Consider the following 6,000-nt stretch of genomic DNA (forward strand, 5'->3'; position numbering starts at 1 on the left):
TGGTGAAAGAAAGATACCAGTTTAGCAATGCTGAACAATGTTTGGCAGAGCTTAGGAATAGACACTTGTGTTGCCACCAACCAACTGCCATCATCCCTGGAGGTCTGACGGGAAGGAAGTAGTGTGAGAGACTGACTTGGCCAGCTGCCATTGCTGCCAACTAGCCACCATCACCAGGTCTCCATAAGTCAAAGTCAATTTGAAAACAGTTAACAACAACAACAAAGGGATAGACCTGTAAATGTAAACCTGTAGTTGGAAATCTTTGGCCTGTTACAGACTGCCCAAATAAAGCTGCTTCGGGTCTCTTTGGAGGTATGCTGTTTAAATGGTGCATGGGTTCTAAGAGTCTGGAGGTCGTGCCAAAGCCACACTCCATTCCTAAGCACTGGAGGGCAGCTTTGGTGCAGCTTCCGGATTCTTTGGATGCATGCATCATTTAAACAGCATACCTCCAAAGAGACCCGAAGCAGCTTTATTTTGGCAGTCTGTAACAGGCCTTTGATTCAAAATAGCGTAATGTCTGGTTTCTGTGGTTCTGCAGTGGTCCTGTGGTGATCAGGGTGGGAGAAGCCTCTGGCCACTCCTTTGCCTTGTCTGCTTCGCCCCTTGGAGAATTATATAGGATCATCCTGATCTAAGAGAAAGGGAACAAATACTATAATCCCAAATTTTGTAGTATTTGGCTTTGGTTAGTGTACTAAAATGGTGCTGGATAAGCCTTTATAATAATTCACCTTCATTGAGATTGATCCTGATCCAGCCTCTGTTATATAAAAATATAGTCTCTAACATTCAGTTCTTTAGAAGCAGGGCTAATTTATTAATAGTTCAGTTAGTACAATTACTCCAAGCCACTCACCGGCTGTCCAGTACCAGTAGAAAAAGTATGTTTTTCTTCAGTAACATCCTGAATTTCCTACTTTACTGTCTGGGTCATTACTGAGCAGGCCTACTCAGCATACACAGAATGTCCCTCAGACTCAATTACAGAAGGCAAAAGAGGAGGCAGTGGGGGCAGAGTGACAGGAAGGACTGTGCTCCCTGCCTTCTCTAAATGGATATATTGGAATCTCTTGCAGCCACCATGCACAATCCAGATTTTTCTCTTGTGAAATGAGCAGCATGGATTGTATATGTGTGTTTATGTGCACACACCCACCTTCAAGTTGCCTGTCCATTTATTGTGACCCCATAAATTTCATAGGCTTTTCTTAGGAAAGGGATACTCAGAAATTGCCTTCCTCTGAGCCTACAGCACCTAGTATTTTTGGCACTCTCTGAAACAAGGCTACTCTGCTTAGCTTCCAAGATAAGTGATCTTACTGGGGTGCCACAGCGTTCTCTCCTGGGTCCAGTGCTATTCAACATCTTTTTTTCAATGACTTGGATGATAGAATAGAGGGGATGCTTATTACGTTTCCTACTAAATTAGGAAGGATTTCTAATACCCCAGAGGACACGATCAGCATTCACAAGACCTTAACAGATTAGAAAGTTTGGCCCAAAACTAACCAAATGAATTTAAACAGGGAGAAGTGTAGGATACTACACTTGGGCAATATAAATGAAATGCACAGCTATAGGATGGGTAACATCAGTACATGTAAAAAGAATCTAGGCATCTTAGTGGACCACAGACTGAACATGGGTCACCAATGTGATGTGGCAGCTAAGCAAACCAATGCAATTCTAGGCTGCGTCAGTAGGAATATGTCTAGATTGAGGGAAATAATGGTCCCACTCTATTCTACTTTGGCCAGACCTCACCTGGAATATTGTGTCCAGTTCTGGGCTCCACAATTCAAGAAAGATATATACAAGCTGAAGCATGTCCAGAGGAGGGGAACCAAAATGGTGAAAGGCCTGGAAACCATGCCCTATGAGGAGAGACTTAGGGAGCTGGGTGTTTAGCCTGGAGAAGAGAAGGTCAAAATGTTATATGACAGCCATTTTTAAATATTAGGAAGGATGTCATACTGAAGATGGAGCAAGCATGTTTTCTGCTGCTCTAGAGATTAGAACACAGCAATGGATTCAAGCTACAGGAAAAGATTCCACTTAAACATAAGGAAGAAGTTCCTGATAGTAAGAGCTGTTTGACAGTGGAATACACTGTCTCAGAGAATGGTGGAGTCTTTTTCCAGGCAAACATTCTCTGAAGATGCCAGCCACAGATGCTGGTGAAACATCAGGAAGAAACATGGCCACATAGCCCGAAAAACCCACAAAAAACAATGGTGGAGTCTTCTTTGCAGGTTTTTAAACAGGCTGGATAGCCGTCTGTCTAGAGTGCTTTAATGGTATTCCTGCATGGCAGGGGGTTAAATGGGATTTGGGGATGGTGCTGTTTCTCATCCTTACTTTTGAAAACACATGCAAATGAGTAGTTCAGGGGATGTTTTGTGGTTAGCATGCAAAGGACTAGATTTTAGATTCAGAACTTGCTGCCATGTTTCAAAAAAATGCTTTTCCTAGTGACTCTGAGCATATCACCATTATCATCATACCCATTATCATTACTATCCCAGCCCTCACATACTTAGCTTTGCAGGCATGCTGTAGGTGTCCCTTTTTGCAGTGGGTTGCAATATGTTATTTTTAGTTCTTTAGTTGAGAAAATGAGTAAAATGCATGGGAAAAGGCTGTTAAGGTCAGCGAAGTTGCAGAGGTGAAATGGGTTCACATTTCTGGTCTCACATGTGCACACAAAGGACCATATTCAGGGTTCAAACCATCTTACTATGACCATGGTCAGAAGCATGTAGTAGGGCATACATTTAAAAGAAACTGGGAGGATGGGTAGGGATTTGTATCTGACAAGAGAGCAGTGGGTACAGTGAAGGAAGCCAAGATTTGTAACTGAGGTAATAGGGTTTTTTTAAGCCAATTGAATGGCAGAGTGGAATGAAGCAAAATTTTTGTGTTTTTTGACATTCACATACAGATATATAAAACTATGGAATTAAATTTATGATCTTTTGAACATAGCTGCCAAAGCATACTGTAGTTTGGTTGATGTATTGATAAGTGATGCAGTTATTAAAAAATAAGTATCATATGGACAGTCGCTGGATCTTTCACAACAGTATCCCTAAGCTTGCATGTGTGTACGTATATTTATATATAAAACTTGGCATTTTGAATCAAAGAGCTATAGGTCAAGGGAAAAGCAGACACTACACTGTTCAAGAAGGTCAGCACTGTGTGATTGGGCTGTATGTTTTTTCAGACGCAATAGTTTATGTCACAGTCTGTTTCAGTTATTGGTATAATTAGTAATCTGTTGAATTTTCAGAAACAGATATTTTTGTCTAAATTGAGCTTTTGAATCTCTCCCACTCAGCCATTATTTCTCAGCTCAGCCATTATTTAGGCAATACCTTCTTTGAAAAAACAAAGCATGCTCATGCTGATTAAATTAGCCCAGGCTGTTGGAGATCACAGAGTTAGTGTTTTAAGTAATGAGATATCATCATAAAGCCAATTTAGAGAGCAAACATTTCCTACACATTAAATAATTGCCTGGGAAAGAGCTATTCTAGAAACACTCCTGCTTTTTTCCTCCCCCCCCCTTTTTTTTTTTTTTTTTTTTTTGTAGCACCCTTCACATTGTCAAATTGTCAAACAGCATCCTGCTTTTGGCTCAACAGTAAATAACAGAGAATTGTGTATCAAAATCCAGTAGAAACCACAGTACTTTCAACAGCAGGGTTTTTTGGGATGGTGGGGCAGGGTGGTGGGGGAATGAAGGCCATAAAAGTGAATGGAAAATCCAATGTGTAAAGGACATCATTTTAAATTAGGTTTTTAAAACATCATTTTTTAAAAGTTTGCTCACAGTGAAAAAAATAAATGTTATGTATGCTAATTTCTTTGGGAAGAAAAACCCACAGCTGTCTAGAAGCTTGGAGATAACTCAGTCAGAAACTGATATGTTCCCTAAGAGAAGAGGAAACAAACTTGGTGGTACTTTCACTTGACATTTACATTTGACGTTGATTTATCTTAAAAGTGGCTCCCAATGTGTAACATATTTTCATTCAGATGCTTTTGGGAGGTTTGTTTCAGGCATGGAGAGCAACCAATTTCCCCACAGAATCTAAAAAAAAAAGGAAGATGAGAGAGATTTGGGTACATAAGTAATTGCAAGAAGAATCCATGTCAGCATAAGGCCTTTATTGGGACAAGTCAAGATCACAGAATATTGTGCAAAATACTGCATTGTTTGGCAAAACTGCTCCATACCACTTGAGAAGAGAGTAGCAAGCAGCTGGATCTTTGAAAGATGACTGATCTCCCATATTTGTTTCTTCTATTCTAATTTGATTATTAGGAGGATCCCATACGAAAACTGAAAGAATCTCAATACTTAGTTAAATTTCATTTAAATATCTGCATCCCCCTCTCACATTCCTTTTTAAGACTATAATCTGATACAGTTTACAGGACTTGCAACACCGAGACACTTCCTTTGGCCATCATAACCTCCTCCCTCCCTTCCTCTCTTCCCTTGCCTAATAAAGAATTCTAAAGACTTGGATGCTTGCACATGATTTTGTGATCTTTAAGTTGGTCCAATAAAGGTGTTATGATGATGCAGATTTTTAGCATTTTCCTTTGGCTACTTTCTCTTTCTGAATCACAGGTGTGTCTTCAGCCAGCTGAAGGAGAGGAGAACGGAAAGGTAGACTGAAACCGAATTTAATTAGGATTAGGACCTCTTACCCTTTCCCTCCACCACTCCCTTCTCCTTCTGTGTCATGTCTTTTTAGATTGTAAGCCCGAGGGCAGGGAACCGTCTAACTAAAAAGATTGTATGTACAGTGCTGTGTAAATTTACAGTGCTTCATAAATAAAGGTTAATAATAATAATAATCCTGATGCAGGCAGAGGTCACTACATGTATCTTATTTACACAATTGAATTCTGTCTGCTTAACAAAAAGAATGTGTTAAAAACCCTGTGGGGAGAAGTTACCTTTTGTAATGAGAACATTCATAGAACTCCTTCTCGACATCAGGAAAGCGGATTACATTTACTCATACATTTTTCATGTTCTGCCCTCAGTCTGAACCAGTACCATACTCTTCTGATTGTGTTTTTCATGGCTCACGGGCATAATAAGGCAGGCTACTAACAATACTGCCTGGGGATAATGAGGTTTGTAATCCAGTAGAGCATTTGGGAGGGCACTGGTTTGAAGAAACCTGCTATTAGGGTGATGATGTGACAAGTTCACCTAGCTGAATAAATGTGAAAGGAACCTTAGCTACTTGCATCAGAGGAAAATGTGTTATTTCTGGTTTTAAAAAGATAGAGTGTGAGAAAAGAGCAGTATTTGATCTTCAGTAAGATTTTTTTTTAAAGTAAGTTTGAGTCTGAGCAATTAATATATACCTTAAAGGAATAGTTCTAATGAACAGAAGTCATTTCCTTGCATAAAAAAGGAGTACTTTCCAATTTGTGTTTTCTGTATATGAAATTAATTAATCCCTCTGCCAAATACACACACACTTGGACTTTTAATCCAAATTTGGCCTAGGAACCATCTTGAATCCCATTTAGGAGAGATAGGGGAATATAAATCAAAGAAATACTATTGATCGAAATGTGCACCATACTCTGGATGTTTACACATTTTGAATTGTGCATCTTTTGGGATAAAGGTTTGGTATTTTTCAGTGAGGAAGATGAGAATCAAAGAAGGCCCTGGTCTCCTGTGTCCTTAAATCAACAGGGCAACCAGCAGCCCTAAAGCCACATGCGACCTTCAACTTCATCTCGGGTGAACATCTCTAGCCTCTGCAAGAGTGCCGTGGTCTTTTCTCAGCAGTCCATTATATAAGGAGATGAGGGAAAGAGGAAAGCACACACACAAAAAGAAACCAACAGAAGGAAAATGAAAAGGGTAGACACTACACCACTGCTGTGTAGCCCACAATAAATGTGACACTTCAGGGAGAGGGGGGAAAAACCATTTGGCATTTTCATTGAGTG

This window comes from Sceloporus occidentalis, unplaced genomic scaffold (assembly GCF_023333645.1).
Source record: "Sceloporus occidentalis isolate IW3139 unplaced genomic scaffold, rSceOcc1.0.p SCAF_3, whole genome shotgun sequence".
In the NCBI taxonomy this organism is placed as follows: domain Eukaryota; kingdom Metazoa; phylum Chordata; class Lepidosauria; order Squamata; family Phrynosomatidae; genus Sceloporus; species Sceloporus occidentalis.